The following is a 17,639-nucleotide window of genomic DNA, read 5'->3' on the forward strand; positions in this document are numbered from 1 at the left end:
CAAACTTGAATACTCCTACTGCAAGAAAATAAAATGGAAGTGGAGCTGTAGTATTTCATCTAGTTTAGTTGGTTCCCAAAAGTTAAAATCAACTTCAAAACTTTCTTAAAAGTAATTGTGTGGAATTTTCACCTATTACTCTTCTGGCATGAGTTTAATATAAAGAATTTCCTTTTTGCAGCAATGGGAAACTAAGCAATAACTAGTGATAACTTAAGCTAGCACAAAAGAAAAAGTTTATCTGGTAATATGAAGACTTCAGGGGAATAAAAAATCTGTCAGGATATTCCTATGATTTACTGAATGGAAAAAAAAAGAAAATGCAATGATCAGAATATCTGCGAGAATGTGAATTTCGAAGCAGAAAGAATATAAAACATGCCATGTATCAAGTTCAGACACCTGACCTTATTTACAGATCAAGTTTTGTAAACTCAGCATGAAAACCGTGGATATAAATTAGTTTGGAGGAATTTGCTTTGATACTCTACAGTTGGAATGATGATGCAAGTGTCAAGCACACACTGCATTGCATAACAATCAGAATTTGCCTTTTTTGAAACACACAGCCATGCTCAAATATTATAAAATATCCAAGGCCATATCTACTGAGATTTAAAGAGTGTTATACTTGCTATTACACTAATTTATACAAGCCTCCAACTGAACTTCAGAGGAACCTCTGTCTCAGAGGTAGCACAGCAGACTCTGTGTTTCCTTCTCAAATGCTTTTAGTTAACAATGGTGATTTGAAAATATCTAAGTCATGGTATGAACTGAAAAATAACTTTCCTTTCAGAAGGAGCAGATAAGTAATTGTACTCTGTGTGATGCACCTAAGACAGTTTCTTTTGGAAGAAATTAGCTTTTCTTTAATTTTTCAGAGCTCAGCTAAGCAAGCCCTACAGCTAATATTCCTCCTCTTCCTCAAGATTTCATTTCTTACGAAAAATGAAATTCTGGTATAAGACTTAATGAGTATAAACCTAAAGATACTTTTTTAGTATGAATGTTTTTAAGGTTTGTCACAACTGCTGCTGACATTAGGTGAAAGAAAATTGCCTGCATGTACCCCAGTTCATCTCATAATCACCTGCAAGCAAGTGACTGAACATCTAATCCTAATAAACTGCTAGAGAGTCAGGTGGTGAAATGTTTTGGCTTCACTGCTCACAAGTGTTCTCTGGGTAGTGAGGCTATTTCTAGCTATCCTGCTGTGAAATGCACTGCTATTAAATCTTTGACATGAAAATCAGGAAAACACAAAGAATGACTATTTGAATGATTATTTGAATGACTAAAGAATGATTATTTTTCTTTGATATTTTTAAAACTTTGAGCTAGTTATGACTTTTTCTATTTATCTGTTACAGAACTATAAAAATGATCATAGTTTACAAAACAAATTAAAGCATTTAGCTGCTTGCTTTGTCATAATCCTGAATGACCATCAACCACAGCCCTTGTTTATTCTCCTGTACAACATTAATGACCTTCCTTTTTTCTCTCAAAGAGCTGTTCCTTTACATTTGTGTAGATAAACAACTCCAAAACATAGACATGTGCCTTTTGATTTTTTCTTTTGTTATCCATATCTCCCTTCTACTGGGGGAAATACAGTTCCCATGAAAGAAGTTAACATTAAACCAGCACACCCTCAGAAGGAAAAACTTTGGGGGTTGTTTTGATGTTCTGGATAAAGAGTTTTAAATGATACACTTTTATCCATACCACTCCACACATCACTGAGAAAAGCTGCCAGGATTTAAGTATTTTATGATGCATCTACTTTAAACTAGGAAGTGAAAGAAATTGAAATTTATCACTCTTTTCAAGCCTTCAGGTTTAGTTTTTTATGTCTCAGGTTTTGAGTGTTCTGAAGTCTGCATCAGTTTAATCACTTGTCAAAACTTCTCCTGAAAGTTTTAAAAATGGGTAAGATACTGTAGAGTTTGGCACTTTAGAAACTGTGCAACTTAGACACCTTGACAATTTTTAGCTCGAGCTTTCTGCTGAAGACACAGATGTAACAGCCACTTCAGAAGAAGATGTCTTACTAAAAAAAAGACTGATTTGCCACAAATAATAAATTTTGCTGAACTATTTCACTTTGATTGTCTTCTTAGTTGCCCCACCATAAGTCAAAAGCAACCCTCACAAAATTCCTGTCTTTCAGCAGAGAGAGGAGAATCAGGTCCCAGTAGTAACACAAAATAAATTGCTGAAGAAAATAATAAATTAATAAAAGATAAAAATACACAACACTTTCTGCAGACAATGGAAGTTTTGCCATAGTAAAGTTTGGACTAGGTAAATTTGAACTTGTAAAAAAGTTACAATGATGTTTTCTTACTTTTCACCTAATCGCTGAGTGATTGGCTGTTCTTTTTCAAGAAGATTTGCAGAACAAAAGTCATTACAGATATTAGGGGGGGAAAAAAAACAAAAGCATCTTCTCACACAGATTTGCCATCCAGAAACATCCCTGTTTATTGTTAGAAAGTGAAATGCAGGAAGGCAGAGGAGAAAGAGGCACAGTGAAAGGACTGAAGTGGTATCAGCCCCAGAACAGAGGACATGAGAGTTTGGAAAAGACACATCAGAGTAATCCAGGAGATCCTAAAATCTAGAGTCTGTTGCTAAAATAAAAGAGTGTTCATTTGCAAGAAGGAAGAAGAACAAGGCAACCAAACCTACAGAGCCACTATTCAAAACAGCAAATATGCTACTGTCAGAGACCAAGGGTGAGATTTGGAAGAATATTGCCAATATAAAATTGTATCAAATTAATGATACAAACAGAGTAATGGCTTAGTTTCACAAATTGTGGTGATTTTTGGTTTGGTATGGGGTCTTTAATTTGTTTGGGTTTGGGGTTTTTTTTTTGTTTGGTTGGTTTGGTTTGGTTTGGTTTGGTTTTGGTTTTGGTTTGTTGATCTTTGTATTTTTTTGGGGTGTTGTTGTTGTTGTGGTTTTTGGGATTTTTTTTTTGATTGGGTTTTTTTTGTTTTTTGGGGTTTTTCGGAAGAATCTTCTAGTAAGAAATTTATTTAATCTTAATGGCATGTGATATTAAACCAATGACTGTGTTTTACAGGCATCCATCTCACCAGGCCATTGGAGAAGATCTTGGATTTCGCCTGGAAATTCCAGGGGGAAGGAAAAGACAGATAAAATTTTGTGATCTGTATTTTAATGAATACACCAAGTTTCACTGACATTTGTGATTTACAGTTTTTAGGATATGAGCATCTTATTCTGTGAACTCTAAAAGAGAAGACATTAGACAGGTTTTGCTGTGGGTACAGTCAAAAGAGAAGCGCTCTCTAAGTCACACCACACATGATGTAGAAGTAACTCCCAGCTGAGTAACTCTCTTCTCATATGGGTACAAATATTGATATACTTTGCACATGAGTATGCCTATTTAACTTAATGCAAATACTGCATGCAGTGTACTCAATCTATTCAATTTTTCATTCTCAGGCTCTGGCAGAATCATTTCAGTTGGGAAGAACCTCTAAGACCACTGAGTCCAAACTTTGAGCAATAAATGCTTATCTAATTAGCTAGATATGCTTACCTAAGTATTGATTCTCCATTAAAATAAAACTAATTTATAAGTATGCAAAGAATTTTTTTTTTTTTTTTTCCAAAACATGTGCACTTAAAAAAGGAACATTTCCAGTTTGGACATCGGAATGCTGAATAGATGCAAAAGTTAAATTTTTTCATGAAAGAAGGCATTATCCTAAAACAACAGAATAATTATTTTGTTAGGAAATCTACCGGGCAAAAAGGTTAGTACTAAAAGTGAAAGTCAGAATTTCATGTAGATTCTATGCAAGAGATGGCTGAAACCCAGGATAGAAAAGATCATTAAGAGAGGAGAAGATCTCAACATTTTGGTAAATTGGTTCTTTTCTTCCTGTTGGATATGCACCAGTTCTGATACTTTCGGAAACTGATGAGAACCTCCAACAATGAAGATGTTCAAAAACCTCATTTTCTCTACTACTTCATGAGACACCGAGTTTTGTCTGTCTTGAACTGGCAGGTAAATACAAATGAAGCCATCAAACCCAGTCTGTGAGCTTGGCCACACTAAAATCAATTTGAATGTAAAGGTGAACTAGGGTTAATATTGATTAGAATGGGAGAAAAGCACAAAAAGAATAAAAATAAAAAAGGAAAGGATAATCCTATTTGGCTACCATGTTACAGGTCATATGTTTTATTCTGTATATGTATTTTTTTCTTTAAAGATGAGGAAGGAGGAAAGAATATAGGAAGTAGATAACAAATTGCAAACTAAGAAAGGAAATACTCCTGAATATAGATGAAAGATACCTGTAAAAACAAAGTGATAGGATCCAAACCTCATTATTTTGAAAAACACTCAGACATTTGGATCCTGAATATCACCTAAGCTGTTTATCAGAATATATATCTCCTTTCTGCAGCTTACTTTATCAAAATATTTTATATACTGTATTCTGGAGCAATTTATGGTTAGATATGTTTTGACTTGTTATTACTAGAAAAACAGGGAGGAGAAATAATTGATTGTCAGAGTATTCAGAAAGTTTCTATTCTTATTGCAATACATACAGAATTCTCAGGTTAAAAATAGTTGAAGCATAGACAATTTTTAAGCAGATAAACGGTCTATGTGGTGCTTCAGTTGTTTTTCTATCGCACAGTGTTTTGACAAATTATGATGCTTTCAGACCAGTACAGTGCAATTAATGGAAAGGTGTGTATCAGAAAGGTGCAAGTACTCAATGTATCACTTAAAATGATAGTATTTCTTCAAACAACTTGTAATGGAGGCTCAATTGCTGGTTTTCACATGTTCTTACTAATGAACATATAGATGTATTCACATAATGTTTGCTCTGCTGCTGACATTTCTAATAATGCCTACTCTTCTTCAAGAACATTTTTAAAAGCACCCCTTCGCATTTTGGAGCTTGCCAAAGACTGTGGTGTTTGTTTCCCCCAACCCAGGGCACAATCTTTTACTTGAAACAAGGTTTTGGTTCAAATGTGGAGATACCCTTTTCACCACAAGTCTGATGCAGAGAATCAGTGCAGAGTGCACTTCTCATTTCTGTCATGTAAGGCTGATTTTTGGCTTGCTTACTTTCCTGCTTCTGCTCATCAGGGAGTCAGAGGAGCATCATGGGTGGTTCAGAGTGTTGAGGGCTGTAATGTGAAACCATGCTCTAAATGACACAGACAGGTTAAAAAAAAATATATAAAGGATCAGTTTTAAACGTGGCCATGTAAAACAGGATTTACCAATATCTCTTCATGAAAGATACTTGAAATCAGATTTTTTTTTTTTTTAAGGCAGACATTTGTTGCAACAACCATCAAAGAAGCCAATGGGGTAAGAAAAGTGTAATTTACGTGGAAAAAAAAAAATACAGGAATGGTTTCTAGAGCAATGTGGTTTTGGATTGTTTCATAAAAGAGATTTTAGAGACTGAATTACAAATATGATTCTCTCTTTCCTTCTGCCCTTCATTTCCATCCTTTACTGAGTCCCACTAAACTATGTGCAGTTTTGTCTGGGTTGAGAACTTCACAGTAACATAACCAGAAACAATTTTAAACTGATCCATTCCATTTAAAATCCCCTTCCAAGCCTGAGTTTACCTTTTTCTAGCTTCTCCTTCTGCTCTTGACACACACCATATGTGTTTCCTTTTAATCATCACTTCCTTTATGTTAGCATGGGGAACAATTCAATAGGGGCAAACATTAATATGTGAAGCACATAAAGGAGGAAATTTCTAGTAGTTCTAAGGACTATTTTCCTTGGTCCTCCTTACTTCAGAAATAATTTAAAATATCTTTTGCTGGGACAAACCTTTTGGAATATGTCCTGACTTAGCAGTCTGATGTATCATAAGCTTACAAAAGAATTCCATGCAATGAGAAATTTGGTTGAAAAACAATCAAAATCTAATAAATTTATTACAATCAAGTGTGAACTTAGGAATTTTCTGATATTTTAATAAATCTTGCCATACTGTGGCAAAAACTGGAAATCAGATTCAGCAGCGTTATAGTGATGACAGCAGCAGCAGGGTTAAAATATAACCCTGTAATCACAATATGGCTTTTACACATGGAAAAATCCCAGAGGAGGAAGATTGGTGGAAGGCATGTGCGAATTTTATTCAAAATATAGTTCATTTTCTATGCAACATAAAGTCACCTAAGGAAAAGAAAAGGTGAGGAATTTACTGAAGGAAAGGAATGAATGAGACATGGAGAGAGGCAAGGGAAAAAAATTCTACTGGATCATATATGGTATTAGAAATTAGAATGATGGTTTATAAATAAACACCCATATCTCTAATGAGGGTTACTTGTTTTCAAAATTATTTTATATTTATAATTATATTTGTATTAACTAACTGTATGGGTTGTTATGAAGCTGTCTTAACTCAGGTCCTTCCTGCTCAGTGTTTGCACCATGTGTGGGCTGAAAAACTTTGTCATGTATGACAGTAAAGTCATAAAGTAAGTAAGACCTAGAAAAGTAAAGACCTAGAAAGGTCTTTACTTTTAGTGTCTGCAGACCTGACTCCTCTCCACCATAAACTGGGGCCAGTCCCATTGGAATTAATCAAAGAGCTGTATAGGATGAAAATCTCCCTCTCTTTCCAGCCTGAAAGACCCATATAGAACTGTGCACTATTACCTTGCATCCTTTATCAGTTTGAGCACCCAAGCCAAATGTTTTGAGAAAGTCAAGAGCTGGTTTAGCAATAAAAACCTCCTATTTTTGAAAAGTATTTTATCTGAGCTGTGCTGCACCTCCATGTATGTTGGTTCCTGCAGCCTGTGGGATAAGCTTTGTTTTCTCCTTATGAATCAAAGCTGAGGAGCAAGTGTGTCCCAGGAGAAGTTCTGAGAAAAAATGGAAGTGTCAAATGGTCTTCCTGCATTCAAAATCATGTTTAGATGTTAAACCAAAAGAATGGTAAATACTTCAGTTTTTAAAAGTCCTAACCAAACATGAACTCTTTTCTTCAAAAGTGGGAAGTCTTTGATATTGATTAATGTTTTGGAGAAATTTCCAGTGTGAGGTTTGATTTTGTGCTTGCCTTTAATAACAAACAAAAAAAGCAAAAATCCCCACAAAACCTTAAAGATTCAAGACAGTCAGAAGTCTCCTAAAAAGCCTCTGTTTAATCTGTAATCAAAAATGAACTCACAACATATTTATCCTACTTCATGCATCAAAAGTATCCATTCTACCTTCTCAAGAGTTTCTCATTTATTTCTTTGACTACAGACGAAAAGCTTTCCACAAAGTTGTTTCCCTTCTAAGAACATATGTTTGTGACTTCAGAATTGAATCAGATTTGAAAATATCCAAGAAGGTAGCAGTGGATCTTAATAGATGATTAAATACAGACATAATGCTTTTTTCTAGGGTTTATTTTCATAGCAATTCAACAACCACATACCATATTCAATCTCTCTGTGTGTCTAGAGACTATATTGTTCCTAGCTAAATTGATTTTAAATTATTTCTTAGTCATTGTTTAGCTTGCCAGCGGTAAATAAAGAACAAAGAAATTACCATGGAAATTGTGACATCAGTTTTTGTATAAAGTGTCTTGTTCTCTTGCACTGCAAAGGAGGTGTTGATTTCTCTGATCCTCAGGAGGAACAAGAACTAAGAGCTATGCAGGTATTAAGTGACAGTGACACAAACACTGTGAGGGGCTGGGAAAGTCAGCTTGTACCTCACTGCCAGCTGTCCTGCTCCATTACAGCCTGGCAGCCTTTAATAAAGTTGGGATCTTTCTCTATGGGTCTTAGCAGGTTCAAAGAAGTTGTGCAATTCTTTCTTGACAGTGGCATTATAGGCATTTGTCTTTCCTCCTGCTGTGCCCCTGACTAAGTTTGATGTTGCCTCTAGCTGTGTCAAGCTATAAGATACTTCTCCCAGAGCTACAGTTACCTAATTCATTAGCCTGGGTCTCATGTGCATTGTGTTAGTAGAATTTAATTGCCAGTATTCTTTTTAAGAATAGTTTTCCTAATGTGTTTATACAGTGATTATAATCTGGTAGATTATTCCATTAAAAAAGAAAAACAACAACAACCCACAAACAAGCAAACCCACTCAATCTGAAAGATACTTCCCATACTTTCCAAATATTTCTTTCCTGTTCTAATAAGGAAAACTACTGAAACTCATTGTTTTGCAAGACAGGAAGAACTGTCAAGGAAATATCTTTGTAGTTACAAGCAAGCTGCACTCCTCTATCAGCAATTACAACCACCAAACAATGGTTTTGATAAATTAATAATGAAAAAGTGATTACTTTAAAATTAAAATTAATTTCCTTCACCCAGGTTGAGTTAGGCATCTACCGTGACCTTTGTGTATCCAGCTTCACAAAAACCAGATGCAATTGCTGACACTTACATCTAGTGCATTTCTACCAAGGGAACTCAAAGAAAGGACATGAAGTTGGGTTATAAAATTGTCATGAGCAAGCTCACATGTCACACAAAACAGGTTTTTCAGATAAGCTGAATATATATAAAGCCATTTTTAATTCTTCAAAGTTTAGTTTTTAAAACATCTTGGTTTTGTATTGCCTCTGGCTGATGCGGTTTTACCTTTGTAGAACTCTATCCCCAAAACAACATCACATCTGACATGCAAGAGCATGGAAATAACAATCTTGGAAACTAGTTTGGAGACTGAAACCCTTCACAGCCTAATCCTCACTTATACAAATGTTTCTGAGGAGTTTGCTCTCTGAAACAAAACTGTTGCTATTCAAGCTGCCTTTCCACTTTTATCAGTACAAAACTAAAAAATAACTTACTTCCAAAGACTTGTGTTTCGTAGAATTCTATGCCCATGTTATATCACTTTGAAAACTTACATAAGACAGCTGAAGTTATTGACTCCTGAAAATCCAAACCTCTTCTCTGCAAGTTAGAAAAGCATTATCAGACATCTATCAGTGAAACATCAGTCATAAAAAATATGTATCATAAAATTCATGAAAGGTGCACAAACATCATCACTTGCTTTTTCTGTTCCTTTTCACAGCTCATAACATCCCTTCAGCTCAGCAAGATGCATGACTATATGCTAAGGACAATGACAGCAGTCTGTATTGCAGCTCCTCTCAGTGTGCGTGACAAGGCCAACCAGAGATTTCAGCTTGCAAAGGCATTTTTTTTCAAAAATATGCACTAGCAGTATCATTACAGTCTGGAATGGCAGTTATCTCGATTTCATGTGAGAAAAAATAAGCCTTTGAATTTTTGGGCAGATTTGGGGGAAGGAAATATATCTTAAAGAGATCTTCTGCATCTCTGAGTAAGGAGGAGTGAGAGGAGGAGAGTGAAGCAGAGACAGTGAAGAAGGGAAGGGTGAGGGGAAGGTGTTTTATGATTTGGTTTTATGTCTCATTACTCTACTCTAATTTGGTTGGTAATTAAACTATTGTCCCAGAGCTGGTGACAGTAATTGCTGAGTGATCTCTCCCTGCCCTTATCCTGACTCACTCACGAGTCTTTTGTTGTATTTTCTCTCCCTGGTCCAGCTGAGGAGTGACAGAGCAGATGTGGTGGGCACCTGGGCATTTGGATCAACCCAACCCAACATTGCCTGCCCTTGATAATCTCTTCTCTGCCCCAAGAAAAACAGAGACTTTTCTGAGGGGGAGAGAGTGAAGTATGCAAAAGAGAAGGTAAAAATCTCTTTATTTATTTTTCATGTACTCGCACACACATTTAAAATCCGTCACTTTTGAGTGTCAGAGGCATGCTGGTCACTAATAATCACTTTTATTTTTCTTTCATCTCAAATGCAAAATTCTTTGGCTGTTGAGTTTTACTCTCTCTTAAAACATAGGCTGGAGCAAAGTTTGTTTTAAGTCTTTAACCATAAGAACCCTGAAGCACTTCTAGCCAATATCAGTAATAACTATTGACATTTTTCCTGAAATGATCAATCATGTTCAGACTGACAGATCTAATATCAAACTAACTGGTTGCTATTGGCAAGGTATTCTTGCAGGTTTTATTTCTAGTTGAAGATTAAGACTCAAATATCTGAACTCTATTTACATACATTTTATAGTGAGAAAAAAGACTCATAAAAATAATAAGGAAAGAAATTAATGGTTGCTTTGTTTTTGAAGGGAGACATCTTAAATCTGAAGGACAATTATACAGCTCATAGAGCTGAATGATCACACCACACAAAATGCATTATGTATTTTGCTCTGATGCATTTTTTTCAGAGCAAAAGCTAAATTTGTTTCTCTGATGCCTTGTGATTTAAGAGGGATGAAATCACAGAGTATGACAGTTTGCTACGCACCAGGAGAAATCTTCTTGGACAATGCAAAAACTTACCAGTTTGAAAAGAACAAAGAGATTGTGCCTGCACATGAAATACAATAAAACATTTATATTTGTCTCAATGCAGGATAGATTTTTTTTTCACCATGCTACAGTTTAAAATCCAAACAGTCTTTGGTTTATTTATGGAGAAAATGCAAAAAGAAGAATATTATCCATAGAATATCAAGCTGCTACCCCTTGTCTGTGCCACGTTTACTGCCTTGCATGTGCTCTTACCTTTTGGTAAATGCAAATTCTATAATCACTACACTGAACTATAATTTTATATACTTGCATTGTATTTCCAAAAACAACAGTGGCCTGTGTATCGCTGGCAAATATTTAATTTCTGATTTATTCTTTGCATGAGGTGTGGTAACAAATAATCAGCTTAAACTTTCAAATTACTGGGAGATGAGAACAAGGATGGTTTCCTTCCTTGATTTGGGAAATACCTGGTAGGATTACAAGTCTCTGCTTGAGGGTATTGTTCACACTAGCAAACTTTATACATCATTGAGCAGACTTCATTTTAGCATCTGCTTCAAGCCCAGGAAATACAACAACAAGCCAAGTGTTTTAAAATACAAATATTTTTATTATTATTTCAGATGATTTGTCATCATTTGTGCTGAAGCTCTTCAAAATTGAGCAAGAAAACTAATTGAAAGAGGTAATTTATAGTTGTTGCAAGAAAAGCTATACAGGGCTTATTTTATTTGCTTGGGTTAGTTAGCTGATGTCAAAGTCCCATGAGAATGAAAAAAAAGGAAAGAAAGAGAAAGCAAGAGACAAAACCAGAAAAATGTTGATTTTAACACTAAAGACAAAACATTTAGGTACTATTCAGTTTGTATAGATGGATGATACCTTTAGTACACAGCCAGTTATCATGCAAACTCAAGCTTTAGAACATACATTTTGAGCTGAGATATCCAGAAAATAACTGAATATTATCAGCATCAAACAGAACACATGAAATTATAAGGCTAATTACTTCTTCCTGTGGGACTAATTTATTATTTGTGTCTGGTCATGTCAGGCTGCACCAGTTTGCACTGAATTGTGGGGAGTTCAGGTGCCACTCACACCAAAGAGGCACTTACTGAAGTGTGTTTTTCTGGAAGGGAGCCACAGGTTCATCTCCAAAGAAATCAAGAAAGAGGATAAAAATTGAGGGTGATGATGATGATGAGTAGCCAAATCTCAATCCTAAACTGGAATTTGAAGAGAGGCACAACTGCTAATACAGATCTACACTTTCTTTTGAGGATAGATAACAGTTGAGGGATGATTTACAAATTTTCAGTCAAGTCTGGACAGCAGATTTTGTACTTTCCTTTAATAATCAAATGGATTAATATTCATACTTAAGTCAATCTTTTGTTTCAGTTAATAATGTACTGATAATAAATACTCCAAAGTTCAGCCTCCATAGGTTGCTACCACAGCCATATGTCAGTTTTGTATTAAAATTAAGATTTTAATGTCATAACCAATTTAAAATCTCTTGGACACCTAAAGTAAATATACAGTGTTTAAAAAAGAGGACCAAGGAATAAGTCTGAGGACTGAACTAATGACTGTCCATCTTGTTTGCTTTTTAGCTCAATTTCTTACACATTTTTGACTTCTCTAACTAACTCTAAGACAAATTTCCTACAGAAAAAACTAGCCATAAACTTTTTAGAGCAAACTAACCTATGCTAATTAGTTTCAAAACCAGTGACTGGTACTTGGAGCCTCCTGTCCAAAAGAATGACTTAAACCAAGCCAAAGACCACAAAACCCCAACTTTGCACGTACATGTGTTTAGACAGATATTGTGCATATATGTATATATATACAAGCATTTTCCTCTTTATATATTCATATTTTAATTTTAAAATAAAATAATAACTGCCAGATCTAACTCTCTTTAATTCAACAATAATCAGAGATGCTAACTGACTAACACTGTAAAATTTCAATTGTTTTTAAAGCCTTTCTCTTCTTCCAATTATATTGAGATTAAATAAAATTAAAATATGACACATCTCAGAAAACAAAAGAAAAAGGCTAGGAGGATTTTTTTTTTTTACTATCCTACTTATTTTTTTCTTTCAAAGTGCTTTTTCTTTTCTCCATTTCTTATTTGCAATAAATGCCAAGCACTAATGCCTGTAGCATACTGTCACATCAGTTCATTCTGTTAATTTTCAGAGGGGCTAAAAAGACTAATGGTTAAAGGGATAAATATGAGATATATTTGCAGGACTGATGCCTCAATAAGCAAGCTTTAGAAAAACTCCAAAGCCATGCAATACACTAATAAGAAGCCACCTGCCTGACTCCTGTGGGCCAGCTGCATGCTCCAGTGACTTTCCAGGGTGGGTGTGATGTTAACTACATGGCAGAGAGCATGCTGGGGCCATCACACAGAGAGCAGTGATCCATGTAGCAGGAGGAAAAACAAAATAAGAAAAATGATGTTTCAAGTCTGTGAGCGCCCATTCTCACCCTTGACACAACGCTTGGTGCACTGTTCTAAATAGCATTTTAGAGCTAATGGAGTTCTCTGAATCCTATTTGCAAATTTACTTTAAGAAAGAAAAATTGCAGGAGCCTGGTCGTAGTTGGATGAGTGGGACAAACCAGTACAACATTCAGACTGCATTTTAGTGCTTGAGTTTCATGCTTTTGAAGGTGTTAGACATCTGCTGCTGCATCAGTATTTTAAAATGCAAAAGAAGGGGAAATAGCATTTTTTATTCTGTTAAGTGGCTACTGATGTTGTTCACCTTAGTAGCAATTTTTCCATTTGCATCAGTAGATAATTATTTGGGAACCATCTTTTTTATAATTCTCTCATTTGAAAGCAAAACCAAGGCATTTACTTTCTGAATGAAACACAAAATGTTTTGCTATGTAGTTTGGCTGCAAAGTCTTACAGAGGAAGTAATTTGTATTAGAAGTAGGCTATTCAAGGCAGTTTTTTGTTGGAATAGACTTTGGAAAATAGCTGTGCTGTACTTCAGGGGATCTGCTTCTAATTGATGGAAGGACTGTGTTTTGATGTTTCTACTACCAGTGATGGAGGTAGTGGAAATGTCCCAGAACCAGAGGTCTGCATGAGAATTGTCCCCAATGACAGCTGCTGGGACAACCTCTGGAGGCTCTTCTCTCACCTCTGATCCTGGCTAATTGTTATAATCCTTTATAATCCCTCCTCACAATTTCACCCTATCAGCAGAAGACAATAGGGAAGAATACTCCAGTATCTAAAGTAGTTGTATTTGATCAGCAAAAATTAGGTTATACAGGACTCTTAGCAACTCTTCCTTTTATGAGAATGCTTACAGACTGTCCTTAAACCCCTCTGGCAGGTGAGACCTTTGTGCAGCTTGAAAATCCAGTACTTATTCCAGTCCAGTACTTACACATCTGGTAATCAGGTGATTGTTAAAATGTGAAATGTCAATAGGATTATGGTAGTACTGGGATAAATTCAGACACCTGTACAAGGGACAAACTGCCTGGAGAAGAGAACGACCCCCCAGCTCGCTACAACTCCTCCAAGGGAGTTTTTGAGAGCCATAAGGTTTCCTCTGAGACTTTCCTCTAGGCTAAACAGCCCCAGCTCCCTCAGCTGCCCCTCATGCTCCAGACAACTCACCAGCTCTGTTGTCCTCTCTGGATCTGCTCCAGCACCTCAGTGTCTTTCCTGGATGGAGGGGCCCAGAATAGGACATAGCACTTAAGGTGTGGCCTCCTGGGTCCCAGCACAGGGGACAATCACTGCCCTGGTCCTGCTGCCACACCATTGCTGATCCAGGCCAGATGCCATTGGCTTTCTTGGCCACCTGGGCACTGCTGGCTCATGTTCAGCTGCTGCCAACCAGCACCCTTGTCAGTCAGTCATGTCCTCATCCAAGAGGTCATTCATCTATCCCCCCTCTTAAAAAAAACACACCAAACCAAACCAAAAATCGCCAAACCAAAAAAACCTTACACACATACGCACACTGCCCTGTGCCTCTTTTGCCCTGTCCTTTCAGTGAAGAACCAAGTATTTTTATGAGGTATGCCTAGAAGTCTTTGCCAAGTTTAGCATCCCTTCCTGAGAGGGCTTTTCCCCACCCTTTTTATGTAATGAACAGTGTTGCTTCTTTGCAATTCATAGAGATGAGATTGATAGATATGGTAGGGGAAAAAAAAAAAAAAAAAGAAATTTCTACAGAGAGCAGAAACTTATGGAGATTTACTTCATGTTCTCTATGACATCTGTTTGGGAAATGGGCAATGGTCACAGAGGTTCAATCCAGTATTTTTAACATGAGATGATACATTTTTGTTTGTGTATGCTATATTTCAAACCTTAAACATTTCAAACTCCAGACCACTTCTTTCCAAGAACAAGTACTGAGCAAACTGCAAAAGCACATATTCCAAAGATTTAGGGTACTTCAAATGTGGTACATCTGCTTTTACAGTAGTTTTTACAGCAATTAGCCTGACATTCAGCTGGGTTTAAAATACAGTGAATCAATTCAGGACACTCATGAATACAAAACTGAAAGCTAAATTGTAAGAGCTGTTTTGCAACATGATATAATGGAGCCTTGCCTATCAAACAATCTGAGCAGGAACAGAACAGATCTTTCTGCTATAGCTACAGTTTTTTCAAGGCCTTTGGCATAAAACTATGATTCAGAACAAAAAGAACACATATAAAATTTGGCCACAACATTAATGTAACCACTTATCAAGTATAAACTTTAAGTGAAAAAAAGAGGGCGGGGGGGGGGGGGCGGGGGAAAGAAGATCTATATGCTGAAGGGAGCTAAAAGAATCCTGCAGAGTCCAGTCTGTTCATCAAGTTTAAAGGAAAATTGAGAAATGATTGAGAGCTTAGCTGCAGGTCAGCATTGGAATGAGATTGTAAAGTCAAGGAGAGAGTGTGCTGGAGAAGATGGTAAGATCTTTGAGAAAAGACTTAGGGTCTTCCTTAAAGACTGAAATTGACACGTCATGGTTATGACTTGTGAATCCTCTGGGTCTATTTTTGTTTGACATTGTCTGTATTATCTTCAGCTTTTAATAGTGTTTCTACCTGTACAGTATGATAGTATTTTAAACCTTGCTTTTCTGTTCTTCAATTAGTCAATGTTACTCTTTTCTTGTGGTTGATTAGCAATGTTTTTAGTTAAAAGAAAAAACAAAAGCACATACAGAGAAAAAAAAAAAAAAAAAAGGAAAAACCAAACAATTACCAGGGCACTTACCATTAAAACAAGAGACTTTGGATATGAAATACCTGTAGGAAAAGTCAGTACATTTAGTCCTCATTGATCGCAAGATTCAGGCCCAGCAGAGATGAAGATTTATGGGGAGCAGCTGAGGTCTTGTATTCTGTTCAGCTGGGAGCAGAGGAGACTGAGGGGAGACCTCACTGCTGTTACAACTTCCTCAGGAGAGGAAGAGGAGGGGCAGGCACTGACCTATTCTCTCTCTCAAGAGACCTGTTCTCTCTATTCTCCCTCAGGTCAGCAACAGGACCTGAGGGAATGGCCTGAAGTTGTGTCAGGGCAGGTTGAGGCTGGGTATCAGGAAAAGGTTCTTCACCCTGAGGGTGGTTGGGCACTGGAACAACTCCCCAAGACAGTGGTCACAGCACCGATCTTGCTGGAGTTTAAATGTTTGGAAAACACTCTGGGGCACATGGTATGACTCTTGAGGAGGTTCTGTGCAGGGCCAGGAGTTGCACTGAATGATCCTTGTGGGTCCCTTCCAGCTCTGGATATTCTGTGATTCTGTGAACAGGGTCACTTTGCATGAGCACGATTTGAAGGGCTGTGATATGCATTACATCAGATTAAATGATCAACAGGTCCCTTAAGCTCTCTTAGTTCTCACACATAATTCAGTTACATACAAATATAACTGAAAAAAAATCAAAGTCCAGGGCATCTTTAAGCATTTTAAACTTTCAGATTTCTGATTGACAGGCTTGCAACTGTCACTGATATTTAACACTCAAGTAATATAGCTCACCACATCTTTAAATTACACTCATGAATAAACCACATTTATAAAATTGATGTGACAAATTATCAATTAACAGATTATTATCATGCAAAACCTAAAGATTTGAATGTCAAATGTACAATAGTAAAAGGCTGTCACAGGACTAATGAGGGGTAACTAATGGAAATATTTTGCAAGTCTTGGTTTACAGCTTTCTCTTTGTGTCTGTTTCAGGACTTGACATCACTGACACACTGACTTCTCCTTTGCCCAGGCTCCACATCTCCCTGCATTTTACAGTAAGTTTTAGAGATAACATTCAAAGATTCATTTGTTAAGCTTTCTTCCTTCAAGGGACATAGACCATTTTTGCAAACTCCCAGGAGAGTTTAATAGTGATATTTTTTAGTCCTGCGATAAGGTAGGGTTAAACTGTTTTCCTCACTGTTGCTTCCCAGAGTGTATCTGCTTTAAGTGCACAGTAATAGAAAAAGGGTTGTATTTCTCAGACTAGGAAGCAGGGCCACAGACATATCCATCATTCTTAAGCCAAAGGCTGAGAGACACAAGAATTAGTCTCTCATTTTCCCAGGAGCAGCAGGAAAGAAATAATGGTCAAGGATTTTTTCCTTCTAATTTTGCAGTGAAATTTTCTATGAAGTTTCATTCAGAGTCTGTAAGTATGGACATGAAATTGAATGTCCCTTAATTTAAAATGGGATGCAACTTATACCAGCAGATCTTGACTGTGGACAACAAGTGAAACATGCTCTACATACTAATATGTGGTGGGAGATGAGGGTGGCAGTGAATAGGGTAAGAATTTACACTGTGACAAAGAGCCAGCAGCACATTCTTTTCACAGCCTGGGGAAACCACAGAGAGAGATGCACAGCACAGTTTACCTCTGACACCATTTGCTTTCTCCTTTCCACAGACGACAGGGCTTTTTCTTTCTTAAAGCAAAAAAGCACTTTTCAATTGGATCAGGAATAAAAGTGATTGCCATTTATTTGTTTTTTAAAAACAAAATTTAGGCTGCAAAGAGTTATTTCTTGACGTCTTGCTATTAACTTTGTGTGAACAGTCCAGGTAAAGCACCAAACTTAAATAGCAACTTGTAATAATAATTTTCCCACTGGAAAAGGGTAAATCTATTGATTTGCCTTTCTAAGAGTTCTCATTCTTCCTATGAAATTTAAGGATAAGCATACTTTCCATTTCATAGC

Source organism: Vidua macroura, chromosome 2, assembly GCF_024509145.1.
Source record: "Vidua macroura isolate BioBank_ID:100142 chromosome 2, ASM2450914v1, whole genome shotgun sequence".
Classification (NCBI taxonomy): domain Eukaryota; kingdom Metazoa; phylum Chordata; class Aves; order Passeriformes; family Viduidae; genus Vidua; species Vidua macroura.